Source organism: Choloepus didactylus, chromosome 2 (assembly GCF_015220235.1).
Source record: "Choloepus didactylus isolate mChoDid1 chromosome 2, mChoDid1.pri, whole genome shotgun sequence".
Taxonomy (NCBI): Eukaryota; Metazoa; Chordata; class Mammalia; order Pilosa; family Megalonychidae; genus Choloepus; species Choloepus didactylus.
Window position 1 is genome coordinate 56,079,367 of NC_051308.1, and position 20,215 is coordinate 56,099,581.

At 48.3% G+C, this 20,215-nt stretch overlaps 1 protein-coding gene across 4 annotated transcripts in view; it reads left to right on the top strand.

The window, feature by feature from the left end:
• The first annotated feature begins 1,426 nt into the window (after positions 1-1,426).
• The window catches only part of PIK3C2B (phosphatidylinositol-4-phosphate 3-kinase catalytic subunit type 2 beta), a 97,756-nt gene continuing 78,967 nt past the window's right edge, over positions 1,427-20,215 (top strand). For 2 of the 4 annotated variants that reach the window (XM_037824972.1, XM_037824969.1), the window contains exon 1: positions 1,427-1,859. The gene's annotated coding sequence lies outside the window, so the exon portion shown is untranslated. Of the gene's footprint in view, positions 1,860-1,937; positions 2,026-6,385; positions 6,451-20,215 lie in introns of those variants that run through there. The other 2 variants (XM_037824970.1, XM_037824971.1) reach the window with 2 other exon arrangements.

Consider the following 20,215-nt stretch of genomic DNA (forward strand, 5'->3'; position numbering starts at 1 on the left):
CCACAATCAGCACTTCAACATATTGATTACTACAAGAAAAATTGTTTTTTTTTTTAGCAAAAAGAAAAAAATGATAAAAAGAAAAATAACATGTCATACAATACAATATACTAGTAAGGACAGCAAATAACACCACTACCAAGAATCCCATATTCCTCCGCTATATCCCCCTCTCATATACATTTAGCATTGGCATATTGCCTTTGTTACATTTAATGGAAGTATATTACAATGTTACTGTTGACCATAGACTCCAGTTTGCTTTATGTTTTTTTCTGAATACCAACCCCTTTTCAACTCTCTACATGGTTGACATTCATTTGCTTTCCCACATACAAAAACATTTTTACCTTATATCTTTTTTAAAAAGTCCTTCTGACACTACTGTGTTTTTGTTTTTGTTTTTTTTAAATTTTGGTGAACCCAAGACTGACTCGGCTTGTAGCATCTTAACAAATATTTCCTAGAGGCAAAGGAAGGGGAAAGGTTGGCAGATGTTTCCATGGAATTCTGTCTGGGAAATTCTGGGCATCTGAGGGAGATTGGGTGTCTTGAGACCCTGGATGCCAAAAGGGGATTGCTGAAGAGGGAGGCTGAGAACCAGATGTGGACCTTCAAAGTTTTGATTAGCAAGCAAGAAAGGAGAATGCAGGGCACGGGGGGAGAGAACAAGATTCACATTTTGAACTAAATGTACTTGGGAACAGAGAACTCAGAGTTATGCAAACCATATGCAAACGAGAAGCTGGCCAACTATTGGCTTCTTTGGTGGTGGAGCCTTTAGGAAAATTCTTGTAGAGACCACTCACTGTCAAAAAAAGAAGTATTAAGAGTCAAATTATAAAATATATTATTATAATATGTTATATGAAAGAGATTTTTTTCTACCATACTTGAGTTGGGGGAATCCTCTACACCTCTCTCTCATGCTTTGAGGTTGGTTATTTCCTAGTCTCTGATAGTTAGGTCCGATGATCCACTTAGGGTAACAGAGAACGAATGAGATTGAGTGTGTAAAGTGCTGTGAGACAGCTTCCCCTCATCTCCACTCTCAAGGTAGGGGTTCCTTCGGGCATCGCTATCATAATTATGGGGGGGGGGGATTCCTCCAAACGATAACTGGACCTCAAAACTCTAACCGTAATTGCCAGCGGAAATGTTTGGCTTTCAGTTGACACAGAGCTAAGGGGTTCCAAAAGGAAAACTAACGACCATCTGCAAAAATCCTCACGCAAGTGGGAAGTGGAAATCTTGGCTCTGGTGTTTCCAAAGCACAACTTCACGCCAGCCCATTTCTCTTCCCCCACGCACCAGCAAGGAGGGAGGGAGTCGGAGGGGAAGGGAAAAGAGAGAGGTGGAGGGAGGTCAGGGTTCCAGGATGCGCCCCGCCCTCCCGCTCTGGGCGGATTCGGTTCTGCAGGCTGGAGCCGGCGGCCCGGCGGCTGCCTGTCAAGGCAGGGTCTGGCCGACCCGGGCCTCGCCGTGCAGTGCGCCGGGTCTCCGGGAGATGGCTTCTCCCCTCTCACCCGCTTCTCCCGCTATTGTCTCACCCGGGGTTGCTTGACTGCGGGCTAGCGCACGCTTTCGGCGGGGAGGACATTTTTTTCCTCCCTCCAAGCTGGCCATTTCGCCCTTTCCTGCCTCTCCCACTGCCCCTGGGACCCTAGGGCACTGCGCTCCCAGCGTGAATCCCGGAGAGGGGAGCGGCCCGGGAGGAGGCGGTCTGCGGCCACCCCACGTCGCGCTGGTGCAAGAGACGCCTGGAGCTGCAGAGCGAGCCGAGCGGCCCGGAGCCGGCAGCCCACGTCGCCGAGCACACGGCACGTCGAGTCTTGCCGGAAAGCCCGTGGCGAGCACAGGTAGGAATTGCACCCTGCCGGCGGACTGGAGGGAGGGGCGGGCAAGGGGCTCTCTCCAACATGGCAACGGAGGAGGTACAACAATGGGAGGAGCGGAGGATACTCGGCGGCCGGCTGAGCGGCGGACGCCGTTGGAGCGGAGCCCCGAGCCCGCAGCTCAGAGCAGGTTGCCGAACCCCCACCCCCGCTCCAGCAGTTTCGGGGCGTCTCGGGCTCTCGGGCACCCCCCTTCCCCACTCTCTTCTCTAAACACACTTCCTGGCTCCCGGCTGCAGGGCGACCTGAACCAGCTAATGGCTTTGGGGTTTGTTTGTTTAAGATGAGAAATAAAATACCTGTCCTGGAGTGTGTGTGTGTGTGTGTGGGGGGGGGGGGGGCGGTGCTTTCTCTTGCAGTGAGTGAAAAGTCAGCATCTGGCCTGGGAAATATATACATTTTTTTTTTCTTTAGCCAGGAGGGGGGTAGAATTGGCATCTCCCTTATGAGGCTACTGCAGCAAAAGGAGAAAGCTTGGAAGGGGGAGAGGGGCCCTCAGGCCTGAGTTCCTGAGCCCTCAGGGAACGCGCTGCTCTCCTGGCTTGTATTTGCCTTTCATTTTCAGCCTCCGACTGCGGTGGCTTTGGTGTGGGGGGAGCAAAGGGAGAGGGGGAGCTCAGGAGCGGTTGCCAAGCTGAGATGGGGTGGGTAGGGTGGGGTGGGGAGCCTAGGGGCTTGGCAGGATCTTGGGTTGTGGGAAGAGGTTACCAAGTGTTTGTGGTTAGTTAATGCACACACCCTGGTTGGCTGAGGTTGTTGGGAGGTGGGGGAAGGGGAGAATCTGCGCCCTTCCTTTGCTCTTCCTCCTTCAGGCCAACCTTCTCTCCCTCCATCTCCGCCCGCCCCCGTTGATGTATTTGTGACTTCCCTGCCTCAGTCCCACCAGCCAGGCCTGGGATGGAATCCCCATTGTCTCTGGCTGCCCTGATGTTTTTTCTCAACTCTGTCGTTGGGGAGTTTTGTACCCTGGGCTGGCTGGTCCCAGCATGGCACCAGATTCTTTACTCGGGCTCCCAGAAGTGGGGCAACACAGCTCCTCCTCCTCTCTTTAAACTACCTGATTCTCTGGGAGGTGGCCAAGCAGATGTAAGCAATTTGCATTGAATTCCAACTTGCATCAGTCCCTGAATGAAAACTAACTCTATGGCCATTCCAGACCTTGGAAATATATTAGAAAAAGAAATGGTCCAGGAGGTGGCAAACCTGACCCGCAAATACTCCCCTCCTCCCCAATTTCAGCTGCGGATCCCAGAGCAGAGAGGTTATGAGCCTCTGGTTCACAGCTCCTCCAGAGCCTTGCAGTCCCATCCTGGGATTGTGTTCATGGAAAAATTAAGTCGAGGCACATTTTATAGCTCTGCCTGGCAGCCAAGTTCTGAGAAGACGCTGGCTCCAAGCTGGAGCCCTTTACTGAGGCTGTGGCTGCCGTTTCTTTGGCCTTTGGGGGAGCCCAGGCTTTGATTTCCATGGCTCTGAGTGTACTGCTGAGTGTGCATCGGTGTGTGTGTCTGAACCTGATCAGCTCTCAACCCTGGCCAGAAGGGAGCTTGTCCATTTCCCTCTCCACTGGAAGCATGGGTGAGGGAAGGGCAAGGGAGTGTGCTGGAGTTAGGAGGGGTTAATTTATCTGGGGACTCTGGCTATTCCCTGGGTTGCTCCTTTGGGCTTGACTGGTGGCCTGGAGTGCCCATAGTCTTTGCCATGACCTAGTGGCACTCTGGCAGATACTCCAAGCCCCTGTTGCCCTATGGTCGCCTCTCTGTGGTTCCCCACCCCACCGAGGCCTGGTGCTTTGCAGATGTCACCTGCCTGTGGTCCTTCAGCCTTGACAGCCCTCCTTGGACAGGGAGAAAAATGAGGGAGGAAGGGCCTCAGTTTCCTTTGGGTGTTTGAAACTGACCGTTAACTTCTGTGTCCCCATGCTTACAAGATATGAACTTGGACATGATAAGGTGGAGTGGTAGGGAAAACAGTGGTGGGGGGTGGGGGTGGGGGTTCAGCATCAGGAGGTATGGTGACTTTCTAGCTGGAGATCATGGACAGCTTCTGGAACCTGTTTAAGATTTAGTCTGAATATCTGTAAAATGGAAAAATAGCACCCGTGGCTTGGATTCGTTTTAAGGATGAAATACACTGCTTACCAAGAAATAAATGAAACCATGTATTCACAAAGCACTCTGAAAATGGCAGAGTACTGTACAAATGTTGGTAATTAATCCTGGATTCAGCCTCCATGGGAGGGAGGGAGAGCTGGTAGGTGGGTGGGGGTGGGGTGAGGGGGATATGGAGTAGGGGATGAAAACTCATGTTCTGGAATGTTTCCTTCATGGCTGCAGGAAGAGTGATGTGCTGATACCAAGGTAATTCCTGGGATATTTCTCATTAAATAGGTTGACAGGATGGGAACCAAGAGAGAAGGAAAGGCTGCTTAAATGAGGTTTGTAGGGAAGTAGGAAGGGGCAAACACCCTTCAAATGCTGGCTTTGTGCTCAGTATAGGGTTGTGCTCAGCTGGCGAATAACATGATAGCTAACACTTACTGATGTCAGACAGCTAGTAAGTGACCGAGAGGAGAGTATAAGCAGGCAGTCTTCAGACCTTGTGCCCATAACCTTGATGCTATTATCGGGAAGATATTTGAGCCTTGGTAGAACTGAAAGGGGCAGCAGAATTGAAGGGTTCATTCATACTGGATTCCTTGAATGCCCGTGAGGTGTCACCAGACTGGAATATACCTTTGATTATAAGCCTCTCAAGGATAGGGACCCAGGTGAGACAAATTTCCACCACCTAGCCTCAGTCTAGTATAGTTCCTTCCTAGTTCCCAGTTCCTGCCTTAGCTGCCTTTCAAGACTTTTTCATTCATGTCCCTATCTTCAGAATAAGGAGAAGACTTGGGAAAATCAGATCAAATAATTTTGCTATCTTCTAGGCACCTCTAGTAAAAAGTTTGGGATTTGGGGGGTCCCTGGAAGACTTGAGGCTAATTAGTTTTTTTGGGTATTTTCCTATCTTCTTTATTTTTCATCTCTTTAATAACATGAAATTTGGGGGACTATTCTTGCATTTCTTGTGGGCACATAAAACGTTAGAACTGGAAAGGCCCTTGGAGATCATGTCCCCGAGAAAAAGAAAAAGCCCTTCTCAGCTTCACATGGTTACTGGTAGTAGAGGAACTTGACATTTGCCCTACAGATCACAATATGACCCAGCAAAGGACCTATCCTTTGGCACTTGAGAATTATGTGTCAACTCTATCAGTGGCTTCAGCGTATTTTCATTGTCGGGAAGTTCTCTGCTCTCAGAATTTTGTTGATGGAATTCACTGAACCCACATCATCACCTTGGTTAAGGAGATTGAGGAAACAGAAGACATCATTTGCAGCTCGGGGAGCAGAGGCCCTCAAGGTATGGAGAAAGAAGAGGAGAGAGATTCTCAATAGTCCTGAGGCAGAATACAGGACCTGTGGCAATTTACTCCTTTCTCTTCCTGAGAACTCCTTGTAGAAGTCTTATAGTAGTTCAAAGAGAGGCCAAAGATCATTTGCCTCTTTGGAAGCTGTTATCCTTTACCTTAACTTTATCACTCCTGCCCTATTCCTTCTTCAAAACATTGCTCAACTTCCTTTTTCTGGTAACCATCCTCTCTTCATCTGGCCATCTCTAATCACTGGGAGCATAATCATTGTCATCTCCACACATTTCTCCTGGGCAGTGGTTTCTTTTCTCCTTGGCAGATTTTCCTACCATGTTCTGTGCCTGCTTCTGTCTCTGCCCCATGGGTCCTGATCTAGAGGTTAGAGTCTACTTCATCTCCAGGCACCCATGGCTGGTGCCCCATCCCCATGCCTGGCTAAGCCAGGCCCACCAGAAATGAGGCTCGCATGGAGGCATCCTCTCCAGTTAAGAATTTCTCTCTTTCTCTTAGACTATTTGGTTCCCTTAGCAGCAAACCAGAAGGCATAAGGGAAACAGAGTAGAGGACCAAGGAGATTTCAGTTTACAAAAATACTGTGGTTGCCTTGCTAAGTAGAAGAAACAGATATGAGCAGTTCCTGTCTGAGGTCACAGACTAAATTAGAGCCCAAGTAAGGGTACTGATAGAGCCTTCAACTATTAAGACATATCTTGTGAGCTCTACTTTTCTGAAAGGAAGCATCTGTCTCTTTCTTGACTTGCCATATTGTTATGTCTTCCCCAAGGTAAAGGAAGTTACAGTGACTAGGAGCATCACTCGAGTGGATTTGATTCTAACCAAAAAGGAGAGATATTTGCAAATTGGATGTTGTGGGAACCTGAGAGAGGCGATTATATTTTCTTGAAGAACATTATAGGTAGAGATATCAGATTTCCATTCTAAATTTCAAGAAGGCAGATTTTTTTTTTTTAATTGAGAGAAAGGATACAGACCCCTGACAAGAGACTCTGAAAGAGTGGTTCCAAAGGGTTGGCAGATTCTCAGAAGTACAATTTTGACTGTGTTATTGCAGATGGTTCCAACAAGGAAAGATCTCAAAAAGGAGGCACTCGAGCAAAAATTCAAGTACCAAGAAAGGTAAGAGCACATAATGAAGAATAGCCATCAGCATTGAGTGTCTGTCCACCTGTAGCTTTTCAAACATTACCTTAATCATCCCCTTCCTCCCTCCAGTGTTGGAGGAAATGGATGATGATGAAGTTATCAGAGTTGAGAAAACTGAGGTTTAGAAATATTAAGGAACTTGCCCAAGATTGTCCAATTAATTAGAGAAGAGCAAAAATTTGAATCTAGGTCAGTATAGCTCCAGAACCCTAGTTCCTTCTGGAATGTGCTGAAGGAACCCATGAGAAAAAAATGTCAATGAGGCTTCCCAAAGAGTCAAAGGACAACAGAGAGGGCTCTTAAAATCATCTTTGGAAGAGGATATGTTATCAAAAAAAGCTCATACATTCACTCAACAAGTGTTTTTTTGAGTGATTACCAATGACTTCAAGTGCTTCCAATGACTGGGACGGACAACCTACTACTGTTGAATGGGGAGTACAGACAAATAAATAGGCCCCCTCACTCCCCGGTACAGAGTATCTTGTGAACTTATAAGTGGGGTCTTTTGGATGGACAGACTTCCTGGAAGATATTGTTAGCTGAGACCCAAATAATGAGTAGGAATTGGTGGGGTTGGAGATGAAGTGAGTTGTGAAGGAAGTGAACTGAAAATTGCTTAATCTGCCTCGAGCCGTTTGAAGGAATTTGCACTTTATCTTGTATTCTTTCATTCATTCAACCATTATGTGCTGAATGCACACTGTGTACCTGACACTTTCTATGTGCACAGTACTGAAGAAGACAGATAAAAATCCCTGTCCTCATGGAGTTTGTTTTCTAGGAAAACTTAGTTCACTAGGAATAAATTAAACCAAACTTCTTTATTTTGCTGAACTGTCACTAGGAATTCAATACTACTAGATCTGGGAATTACTTGTAGATACACTCTGACTGGATTTGAGGAAAGTTTGAGAAGGACTCTCATGATATCCTATGGATAATGTAGGATAGAGACCAAAGGTGGTTTAATTAATGGTTGGTTCGTTGTTCATTCAACAAAAACATCTTCAGTGCCTATATGCATTCATTCTTGAATTCATTCATGCATTCAGCAATTGAGAGAAAGTATAAGTTCAGCATGATGGTTAAGACTAGAGCTCTGGAGCCAGATTACTTGGGGTCAAAGACTGGCTCCACCACTTACTAGCTCTATGACCTTGGGAAAAATACTTACGTGTGCTTCAGTTTCCTCATGAAAAATAGAGACAGTAGTAACATGGGGAGAAAGGCTGTTGTGAAAATTAAATGAGTTAATAAACTACTTACAACCGTGCCTGATACATGAGAACAGCTTAGTAAATGGTAGTTGTTACACCCTAAGGATGCAGACTTGAATTCAGTGTGGTCCCTGACCTTGGTGGAACCACACTGTACCCAAAAGAGTGCAAGTAAATGGATGCGTTTCTTACGGAGTGAGGATGATCTTAAGTGTCTCTTTCATAAGCTCATTATGAGTCTACCATGATATGGCTGCCCCAAGATTCAGTGTAATTTTAGACAACATTTCAAAACAATATAGCATGCAGGACCAGAGTACTTAATATTTTGGAGACCTCTCTGAACTCTGAAAATCTGATAAATGCTGGAAAAATATGTTACAATTTTGCCTTCCTCATCCAGCCTCAAAACCTCTGATCCTACAACAAGGGAGGTGTTCAGTGGTTTTTCTTTTTTTTTTTTTTTGTCAGGGTAGGTCAGACTGCTTCCAGAACACAGCATCTGACAGCTCTGTGCTGAGCATGTGCCTTCTGCAAAACACTGTGCTAAGCAGGGTGGGGGGAGACAAAGATAGATAAGAGGTCATCTGTAGTCCAGAGCAATTTATATTCTGAGATTAGTGGGCTAATGTGTATGAAAGTGCTTTTTAACTATAAATATTTATATACCTGTTATTTTTATACTAATCACTAGTACAGATAATACAAGACAGAATGTAAGTGGGATAGGGCACATGCAAACTTTTAGAGACATTCAGAAGACAGCAGAGTCATCTTCAGTCGTAGAAGATGAAAGATGGCTCTAATGTAAGAGAAGACATTTGTAGGACAGGCCAGAGAGTATCCCAGGCAGCCACTGGCATGAGTGAAAGTTTGTACAGAAACTTGGGTCCCTGTAGAAGGGTTAATAACCAGTTCCATCAGCATTTAGGGGAGCATGTAGGGGACCAGGCTGGGACTCAGAATGGAGAGTTTTGAGTGTCTGGTAAGGAAAGGGAGAAATGGAAAGATTTTCATCAGAAGAATGACTGGATTGGAGTTGTGCTTTGGGAGATCACCCTGGCAGTGGGATGCAAGCACTCGAGCGGGGCCGGTGTGGGAAGCAGAGAGACGGGTGTGGAGGCTGTTGCAGCAAATGGTACAGGGAAGAGAAGGAAATAACACTTTTTTTGGTGCCCAATATGTGCCTTATATAGGTTATTTCATCTAATGAAAGGTAATGATAACTAGTTGATGACAGAAGCTTGGAAAGAGATGGACAGGTTAGAGAGATTAGAACAGAAGGCTGGGAAACTTCCTTCCATGAAGGACTTTAAGAATGGGAGAAAGGGACTGGTTATGGCTTATTCTGGAAAGAACAACGAAGGGGAAGTCTGAGGACTCCCCCTCTGCTGTGGACTAACTGTGTGGCTTCAGACAAGTCATTTCTCCTCTTATTTACAAAACTGGGGGGTGGGGTGGGAGTGGAGGATATTGCTCACTTGGTTGCTTGTTTTTTGGGTGGGCTGGGATGGTGAAGCAGTGCTTGTCTGGCAGTGGGGGTGGGGAGTGGTTTGTACCAGAATAATCACCAGTGTCAGCTTGAACATTCAGACTTCAGGGAAAGAGGAAAGACTGAATTTTGGGCTCAAACAAATTTCAGTTGAGCCCCTGATTCCATCAGTTACTATTTGTGTGACCTTGGGCAAATTACTCAGCCCCCTTCCTGTTTCCTAGTCTCCTCATCTATAAAATAAGTTTAACAATATCCACCTTCTAAGGCTTGTTGTGAGGGTTAAATAAGACAATACCTGGCACAAAATACCAGAAAGAAAAAAAAAAGGCTCATTTCCTTCCTTCTATTTCTGTGATACTCATATTCATTTCACTCCCCCTTTCTCTGCCTCCCTCCTCCTCTTTCCCTTTCACCAAAACAAGGTGTAATACCTTCATTCCAGTCACGATAGCTGATATATCCTTGGAAGTACTAACTCGCCAGACTTTGTAATGGTGTTTCAACACAGTTCCTATCCCTTGTTAGCTCCAGTGTGCCTGCAGATACAGTCACATGCTGGCTTCTTTCACCCAGCTGGAAGCAGTGTCAGCTCACCCCAGCTGATGGCCTCTGGCTGTTGCTCCTCTGGTGGACCCTGGGGTGGGGAATTGTCAGTGTACAGCCTCATGCCAGGTGGCAGCCAGTCTGCCACTCTGTGGAGTGACTCCTTTGCTGAGAGGAGACTTGGGCTCTGACTTAGGGAGACCTGTGTCTCCCTTGGGACCTTCCTGTGCAAAGGAGGAGATAGGAGAAAGGCGTCAAGGAGGGTACAAAGCAACACCCAGACTAATTACTGTGAATCCCTGCTCTACCCCGTTCTGGTTTGCTAATGCTGCTGGAATGCAAAACACCAGAAATGGATTGGCTTTTATAAAAGGGGGTTTATTTGGTTACACAGTTACAGTCTTAAGGCCATAAAGTGTCCAAGGTAACACATCAGCAATCAGGTACCTTCACTGGAGGATGGCCAATGGCATCCGGAAAACCTCTGTTAGCTGGGAGGGCACATGGCTGGTGTCTGCTCTGGAGTTCTGGTTTCAAAATGGCTTTCTCCCAGGACATTCCTCCTTAGGCTTCAGCTCCTCAAAAACGTCACTCTTAGTTGCTCTTGCGGTGTTTGTCCTCTCTTAGCTTCTCTGGAGCAAAAGTCTGCTTTCAAAGGCGGTCTCTAAAATGTCTCTGTAGCTGAAGCTCCTCTTTCAGCTCCTGTGCATTCTTCAAAGTGTCCCTCTTGGCTGTAGTAAACTTGCTCCTTCTGTCTGACCTTATATAGGGCTCTGGTAAACTAATCAAGGCCCATGCTGAATGGGTGGGGCCACACCTCCATGGAAATTATCCAATCAGAGTCATCACCCACAGATGAGTGGGTCACATCACTATGGAAAGACTCAAAGAATTACAATCTGATCAACACTAATGTGTCTGCTCACATAAGATTGCATCAAAGATAATGGTGTTTTGGGGGACACAATACATTCAAACTGGCACATTCCACCCCCTTGACCCCAAAATGACATGATCTTTCCATATATAAAATACATTCATCCCACAACAATATCACAGAAACTTAAATCATTTCAGTAACAATAGTCAAGTTTCAGATCCCATCAAAATCAGTTACAGGCGTGGTCTGTCCTAAGGAATAATTCCCCTCTAGCTGTGGATCTGTGAAACTGAGAACAAGTTATGTACTGCCAATATACAAAGGAGGGACAGTCATAGGATAAACATTCCCACTGCCATTAGGAGAAACTGAAAGGAAAACAGGGTTAACAGGACCAAAACAGTTCCTAAAACCCTCAGGGCAAACTCCATTAGTTTTCAAAGTCTGAGAGTCATTTAGAGAATGACGTTTTATCCTTGGGGCTTGAGAGAGCGGGAGTCCAACCCTTTCCAAAGGCTTTTGTGGCAGCCCCTTTCTTTCCAAATGCTGGGGTGAGTGCTCCAACATATCCACGCACTGGGGAGACCATCTTCTTCTCAGCCCCACCCACCTCAAACATCAGGGCAGCACCCGGACTCTGCCTTTCTGGGGCAAAGGCTCTCTGCTTTCTGAACAGTGGAATGGCAGCCAGGCTTTCCCCAATCCCCAAGGAATGTGCTTCACCCTCTGTGGGCCTGGGGTAGCAGAACTCTTCCTGAGCATCGAGGTGGAATGCCTGCCCTCGACATCCGGGGTAAACTCACCCTTTCCATGCATGTGGGCCATTCTGCTCTCCCAGCCTGAGACCTCTTGACTCCAGACCTCAACCTCCATGGCTCTGTCTGTGAAGAAATTTTTCCTTCAATTTGTTCCTTGTCTGTCTCCTCCAGTCCAGACCAGCAGCGGCTCCATCTGTAAAGATCTCACAAAAATTCTGTTGGCTTTGCATGAAGCACACAGGGGTCAAAGCCATCAGACAATAGGAATTTCCACAAATCCTTTCTGGATAACTCCATCTGCAATTTTGGCTTGTACTAAAATGGCGGTCGGGTTCCATGTTTGGTTAAATCCTCACGTGGGGCTATAGCTTCTAGGGTTCCACCCCCTGGAAGCCCAGAACTTTCCAAACCAGTTTCTGGTTTCTTTGAACCCAAGAGTTCAGTTCCAAGTTTCTCTCTCTCTGCTCACATTTTACTATAAGCTGCAAGGAGAAGCCATGCTATATCCACAACTTTTAGTTTTGAAATCTCATCAGCCAAGTATCCCAGCTCATCACTCTCAAATTCTTCCTTCCATCCAACACCAGGACTCAATTTTGCCAAATTCTCTGCCACTTTAAAACAAAGATTGCCTTTCTTACAGTTTGCAACAACACGTTCATCATTTCTGCTCAAGGCCTCATCAGAAGTATCTTTAGAGTCCACATTTCTACCAACAATCTCTTCAAAACAGTTTAGGCCTTTTCTATCAAGCTCCTCACAATTCTTCCAGAAACTTTCCCTTATTTATTTAAAAAGCCATTCCAACATGTTTGGTATTTGCAAAATTAGCATCACCAGTACCGCACTCCTGGTACCAAAATCTGTTCTAGTTTGCTAATGCTGCTGGAATGCAAAACACCAAAAATGGGTTAGCTTTTATAAAAGGGGGTTTATTTGGTTACACAGTTACAGTCTTAAAGCCATAAAGTATCCAAAGTAAAGCATCAGTAATCAGGTACCTTCACTGAAGGATGGCCAGTAGCATCCGGAAAACCTCTATTAGCTGGGAGGGCACATAGCTGGCGTCTGCTTGCTCCCGAGTTGCATTTCAAAATGGCTTTCTCCAGAATGTCAGTGTCAGCTTCCAATGGCCATCTTCAAAATGTATTTCTCAGCTGCAACTCCTCTTTCAGCTTCTGTGCATTCTTCGAAGTGTCCCCCTTGGCTGTAGTAAACTTGCTCCTTCTGTCTGAGCTTATATAGTGCTCTAGTAAACTAATCAAGGCCCATGCTGAATGGGCGGGGCCACACCTCCATGGAAACCATCCAATCAGAGTTATCACCCACAGTTGTGTGGGTCACATCTCCATGGAAACACTCAAAGAATTACAGTCTAATTAACACTAATGTGTCTGCCCACACAAGATTGCATCAAAGATAATGGCGTTTGGGGGGACACAGTATATTCAAACTGGCACAACCCCCAAGTCACTACCTTCTTTAAAAATCTGCACAACCCCGTGATACACAGAGGTGCACAATGGTTGTTTTAAGACCATCTAAGACAAAGGCTCTTGTTGTCCCCTAGACACCAGGGTCACCATTTCAATCAGCCAGATGCATGTGACACAGCATGGTATCCAAATGTTGAGGATACAGTGAGAGTAAAGGAAGTGAGGAGAGATTGGAGGGGTTGATCAGGAAAGGCTTCTGAGGCTCTTGTTGGGATGGAAAGAGGAGAGAGAGAAAGCAAGGCTGAAGGGAGGGTGCCTCTCCATAGCCATGACTTTTGAGGCCGTGTCTTAATTGTGCAGGGCTGCAGTAATAAAGTGCCGCAGAGTGGGGGGCTCAGACAACAGGAATTTATTGGCTCTCAGTTTTGGAGGCTAGAAGTCTAAAAACAAGGTGTTGGCAAGATCGTGCTTTCTCTGCAGTCTGTAGCATCCTGGTTGGTGGTGGCTTGCTGGCAGCCCATAGCTCCATCTCTGCCTCTGTCGCATGGCCATCCGGCTCCTTCTGTCTCCCTCTTCTCCTGGCTGTGTCAGGTGTGACTGGGAATTAGGGCACGGGGAGTCCCTGCCACACTGTCCGTGCCGGTGAGTGGGTCAGAGGGCACTGACAGCTGCTGTGGGAGTGTCTAGAGGGTGACCAGGTTGGTGCAGAGTGTCCTGGCCAGGGTTCCCTTTGCTCTGGCGCCATTAGGATCTGCTCTGGTCCCCCCATCTAGGCTTCCCCTTCCCTGTGGTTTGGGGGCTCTGGAACACTGAGAGACCATCTTGGAGAATGTCACATTTCTCACTTCCCTCTTAGGGCCCTGCATCCTGAGCGGGAATTCACCTTTTACCTGGGTAAAGCAGAATCTTTGCTACCCCTACTCCCCCACCCCCCCCACCCCAGGTTCTGTGTCCTTGACTGACCCCGGAACGAGATGTCCTTGCGGCTGGTACCGGGAAGAGTGGAAGCTCCCAGCTTGGAAACTGCAGGCTACTAGTGAGGGCCCGACTGCCCCCAGTCAGGCTCCTGAGAATAGTCAAGGCCAGGGGTTGAAGGGGTCAGCTTAAAGGGACAGGCCGCCTGGTGGGCGTTGTTGGGGAACCTCTGTTAGGGAGCTGGGTAAGAGAGTCCTGGGACTCCGGAGCTGAGACCAGGGAAGGCGGTGGAGAGGTGTGGTCTACACTAGAGATCCCCCAAGCCTACTTTCCCTTGATAATCCCTCCCAGCGCCCTTAGCCTTGTGCCACAGTGTTTGGGCCCAGTGGGCCTTAGCCTCCTCGGATTCTGCTTTTAAATGCAGATGCCCCAGGGCAAGGGACAGGCACTAACACCTTGGCCTCTAACACCTCTGTGTAAATTAAGATCAGATGTTTTGTGTTATTTTATTTTTTTTCTGGGCTGCTTGAGAGCTGGTGCCCCATTCCTTTCCCACCTTGGTCTGTGGGGACCCCAGGGCTTGTGTATACTTCCCTGCCTTCAGAAGATCCACGGCGTTTGGGGAAAGGTGCTCTTGGGGGCTGTCCCTGTCCGGAGGCTCCTTCCCTGACGCTCTCTCTATGGCTGCTCTGTGGCCTGCTGGGCCCGCCTCAGTGTGCTGGAATGTGCAGAAGGGGGAGCCTGCTTGGGAAGGCCCGGAGCAGCCCTGCTGGAGTGGAGAGGCCCTGGTTTCCTTTTCCTCCCGGGTTCAACCTTCTCTACTTTTCTCAGACCTCTTTGCCAGCAGCACTAAGACCATGACCTCACGGGGTCTGGGCCAGCTTCTCCCCGGGGTCTGATGAGGATGTGAGTGAGGGTGTGTATGGAGGTTTGTGTGGAGCAGGTGTGAGGGATTGTAGGCAGAAGGTGTGGGGGAAGTGTTGGGGTGTGGGGCCATGCCTGGGAGTGTGTGAGGGGTCGGGGGGTATGTGGGCTTGAGTGTGAGTGTGGGGGAGAGTATGAGGTATGTGTGTGTGTGTGTGCATGGGAGGGTGCTGTGAGGGTTATCGGGTCTGTGGGACAGTGTTGGGGGGCAGGGTTTGAGTGTGTGCATGGGGGAGAGGGTGAGGGGTGTTGGTGTGTGGAGAGAATGGGGGAGGTATGTGGAGGAAGGTGTCAGGTATATGGGGTGTGCATGGGGGGGTGTGGGATGTGAGCAGGGGAAGATGTGGGGGAGTATGGGGGAGAGATGCACAGTGCGTGAGGGTGTGTAAGGAGGGGCATGTGCAGTTTGTGTGAGTGATGCCCATGGCTTTGGATCCCTAATGACTGTAGTCTGTCAAGGATTTTCTTGATTTGTGGTGGTGGCTCTTATTGAAGATATTCTATTGTCAGACCACATTTCCTGGATTGCTGGTTTAGGAACTGTGGAGGTAGAGGGACAGTGGGCAGGGCTTGTGGACACGTGGTGCAGAGCCTCCTTATCCGAAGGGAAGGCGCTTTCCCCAGACATGGTGTGTGGCATGGTGTGGGGCTGGTTGGGTCCTTGGCCAGTTCCTGTGGATGGCTGGCTCATCCTTTCTTTGCTTGGCTTTCTTTGCCCCTCCTCAGAGGTCCCAGTGCCCACACAGCTTGTCCCTGCCCACTGGGCTCCCATACTGCACCCAGGCTTAAGGGCGGTGGCCCCCACTCTTTCCACAGATAGCACCACTGCATGGGGGCTGCTGGCCCTTCTTTCTCTATTCTGCATGGTGGGGCATTATTTTGGGTACCAATTCCCGGGGTTCTCCCCAGGCCCCTGCTGCATGTGTGCTGAGCATGTGCTTGTTGGGGGAAGCACGGGGCTGGGGCAAAGGTAGTTTCTGATGATTGCCCTTGCCTGGAGGCTATGAACCCTCTACAACTCTGTAAGACCCAGGACAAAGCTACTTACCCTGAGCATGCCTTACTCTATGCATCTATATCATCAAGGAGAACCCTGTCAGAAAGGTTATCTCTACCTTTCAGATGTCTAGGAAGGAGGATACCATATAACAACCAAAGAATTGCTATAATGAACAAATGGGAGACACTTGCTGAAATGCATTGGCTTACAGCAAGGATGTCTTTCTTCCAGAGGATGGTCTCACTGGCATTATTTGTGCCCTCTGGTTAATCTGATGCCTCTGCAGCTACCCTGAGATATGTCCCCTTTCCCGGCCATGGCAATGGGCCATAATTGGAAGCATTCCTCAGTGCTGCTGCCTTGTGTGTCTTAGACACTGATGGGTTGGCCTAGCCAAGTGTGTGCAGACCTGGGGGGTCAGGAGAGGAGCAGGTGAGGTGGACCCAGTGCTGTGTCCCATCTCTTCTCTTTGGTGAGTCCTCTGGGCAGGGCAAAGACTTGTTGGTATATTCTGTCCTCACTTTGGTGCCCTGGCTGGATTGGGCTTAAATTATAAAAAGGCAAGAGGGAAGGGAACAGCTCTGACCTGCCTTCTGGACTCTACTTAATGGGCTGGCCTCCTCCAGAGACTTTTCCTATCCCACGCAGGAATCCTGGAGAACTGGATTCTGAAGGGCATGAAGCTGGGAAGGCTGAACCTAGGTGACAACCTGAGCCTTGCAGAAGACCTCAGTTTGCAGGAAGCAAATGGTGTGGTGAAACAAAGCTGAGGAGGGTGGTAGATGGGGAGGGAAAGACCAAAGAGCCTGCTGGGTCCGCACCTCCAACCCTACACATTTTCTTATGCCTTGTTTCCACAGGGACTTCCTTCAAAATCCATGGGGTCCATGATATCTTCATAGACACTAGGGTTTCCTAGATGCTGTTGTTTGGAAATTTCATGGTGGTTTTTCTGACCTGGAATGGGCTAGTGTGAAAGAGGTGTGTCAAGAAATTTCCTCAGGAATCCGTTAGTCGGCGGCCAAGGTTGGTAAGGGGAGGTCACCCTGCGAACTTCTCTTTTTCTTCTCATCATCCTGTCCACCTTTCTCTGGAGGGCCAAGGAGGCTGGAGGAGCCATCCTTCCCTGCCTTGCTCCTTGGAGGGGACCCAGGGCTGAACTGAAATCTGAGGGCTGGCTCTTGGGGCTGTAGTGGGAGAGGGAAGACAGGGAGGAGAAAGCAGGAAGTGTGGACCAGACAGAGAGAAGACGTAGCAGGTTCCTGGGATAATTCTTGGGTTAGAAATCCACAGACTGCCAAGACCTTTCTTCTGTCGTTGCCAAAAGTTCTACTCAGTTGGTTGCCAATTCCTGGTCCCTGTGATCTAAATTGCTCCCTCTGGGAAGGAAAGTTTTTAGAGGAGCCATGAACTGCCTCACCTCTTCCATCTCTGCCTTTCCTCAAACTCAGATCCCCAAATCTGCAGGGTGTGTGGTTGGAGCCATGTTCTCCAAGGATTCCAAGTATACATGTGTACTGAACCAGCTGCACAAATGGTTTCTGAGCTGGGATCAGGGACCCCAAGGCTCTGAATCCAAGCCAGCAGTGAATGCAAACCTGACTCCGTCTATCCATGTCACACAGAATCTCAGCAACCATCCCTCTGTGCCCCTAGATGCCAGAAAGCCCTCTTCTAGATTCTTATTGTTCACTTTGGTTTTAAATTAGTGGAGAGTCCAGGGTATGCCCAGTGGGTGAAGACATGGAGGGTAAGTCCCAGTAGGAGAGGCTGAACCTTGCGAGCTGCTTTAATTTGGTTAAGAGAATGCTAGAGAGGAGAAGAAAACACAGTTATTCCTGTCTCCACACATTTGGAACTAAATGAGAGCCCCACAGAGGAAACATAAGTTAGATAAGAGAAAGACCTTGTTGATGTCTATGAGTTAGTAATGGGCCTGCTCCTCAAAGAGGCTAATAAAGCTGTATAAAATCTGTAGGTTTTTAATAAGGAGGCAGGGAGCTGGCCCAGTTGACCTTGATCTGTCTTCCCTCTGGAGGAGTTGAATTTCTATCTAGGCACCGGGCATGCTGATATTCCTTTTTCGAGCTGGGTCAGTGGGAGGGGAAAGGTGGAGCAGGGCAGCAGGTCCCAGTTAGGGGCTGTGGAGTGGAGGTGTAGGGTATGGGTCCCTGACTGCAGAACTAGTGGGATTTGAGGTATGGGTGAGTGTGTGTATGTGTTGGGGAGTGGGCAGGGACAGGAATCCTCTCTGAAGAGAAGACCCTGAAGGATTAAGGTCTTATGGCCTTTGACTCTCTGACCCTGTCTTTCCTGAGGGGAGGTGCTGAGGGTCCCTTCTTAGGGAAGTCCCAAAAGCTGAGTCCTGTTCCCTTAGTGAAACTACTGAAAGGTGGATGCTCAAGTCTGGGGACCTGAGACTGTCCCCAGTTTTCCCTGCCATGCTTGAGAACTCTCCATTTCCCCTGTCCAGACAAGGTGGGCAGCCCTTTATACCCCAAGGGGGATCTCAGACTTCAGTTAAAGTATATGTCTATCACCTGCACTAGACCCTAAGCTCCCTGGAATTGTGCCTTGGTCATCTGAATACTTCTAGGTCCCTAGCATAGGGCCTGACCTGTAGCCAGCCCTCAGCTTTCTCTGGAATCTAATTCTGTGGCTCAGGATGTGGGGAGGAGATAACCCAGGCCCATTTATGTTCTCCCAGTCCCGAGCCTCTGGGGCTCCTCCCTCTCTGGGACAGGGAGCTGACCAGAGCCAACTCCCTGGAGGATATGCCCTCTCTACCCTTTGACACTGGACCATTGTGTGGCTCTGCCCTGACCCCATTTCCTCCCCCTGCCAGCCCCCAGCCAGCCTGTTGGCAGCTGTGTGGACCAAGTTTGGTGCCTGGTGCTGCTTAGACCCTGGCACTGACCTGCTGGGCCATGAGCATGTCATCTTCATCCACCAGCTGCCTGATGCTTTTTGAGGTCACTCTCCCCGTTCTCTCTTGTCTTCCTGAGAGTTCTGAAACCCTGGTCTAGGGAGTCAAACCTGGCTGCACAGCAGAATCAATGGGGGAGTTTTTGGAACATACAGAATGTAGGAACTCACCCTACTGAGTCATATCTACTGAATCAGAACCTCCAGCGGAGGGGCCAGGAATTTGTGTGTTTAAAAAGCTCCCCATGTGACAATTGTGCTCATTTGAAGGTGGGCTGCATCTTAGATAATATTATTGTGTCAATGTTAATAATATTATTGTGTCTCTGAGACATTCAGGCAAGGAATTTAGAAGCAGTGTGTTTGGGTCTTACTTTCAAAAGGTTAAGCAGAGAGAGAGGGAAGGCAAATGTGGGGAACATGTTAGCTATTTGTGCATGCCGGTGGTAAAAGGAATTTGTCTGAAAATGACCTCTCAGCCCATTTCCATCTGATCTCTAAGAGATGGACATTAGAAGAGGGCACATCCGGGACCACCAAGGTGCACAACTCCAGGAGGCACCATTCACATTGTTCTCTTTGTTGTGGTCATGGGGAGTCATTCACATAAAGTACAATGTGTGTGTTGTGTGTGGGGACATGTTAGTACTGGCCCCAGCCATTTCTTCCTGGATGGGATGTGTAGTAGTAAAGACTCAGGCCTTTATCCACCCCTCTTCCTTGCTGGGACCTCCTTGGATATTTGCTTTTTGCTTTTTTTTTTTTTTTTTTAATAAGAGATTTTTATTTTTTAGAGCAGTTTTAGGTTTACCAAAAATTGTACAGAAAGTACAGAGTTCCCATATACCCCTTCTTTCCCCCTCCCACACTGATTCCTCTATTAACATCTTGCATTAGTGTGGTATATTAGTTACAACTGATGAACCAATATTGATATATTAACTAACATCCATGGTCTATATTAGGGTTCACTCTTTGTGTTGTACAGTCCCTTGAGGCCTAAGAGAATACAGATTTTTCTAATTTTTTGACCCAAGAGAGGCTGACGGTGAGGGAACTGGTTTGGGGGTGGGGTTGGGGGCAGGAAACATGAGACACTGATGTCTTAAAATATTTTGTGTGTTTCCCACCCCGGAAAATGAAGTTTGGGGCTTGAGCTCTTAGAGGAAACCGCCTCAGTCTGTCTCAAGGTTGTTTCCCCTTCTGGATTCCCCCTCTGCCTGGCTGCTGCTCTCTGAGACTCCACTGCACCTTAGGGTAGCTCTCCTGGTCCTGGGGGGGGACTGAAGCAGGGGTGGGGGTGGGGGGTGCCGTTTGTCTTGGCTCCTCGCTGTATTCCCACCTCTCAGCATCAGAATGAGCCACACACTGAGCCTTTTGGAAGGAGCAGCTGCCAGTGTGGCCCCGGGCGTGAGCCCCATCAGTGGGCCCGTCCTCCATCCCTGCATGGCTGACTTACAGTCTGGTGGCGCCCTGAGCCGGAGCCAGGGGGCGATGGCTAAAGTGGGGAGGCGTTCGTCTTTCCTCTGTCTGAATTCCAGTCTGGGAAGAGCCTCCAGAGTGAGGCCTGCTGGATTGTATTTGGGCCTTTCTTCTCCTTCCTCCGAGGGCCGAGGGGCAGCTTTAACCCTTGGATGTGTAT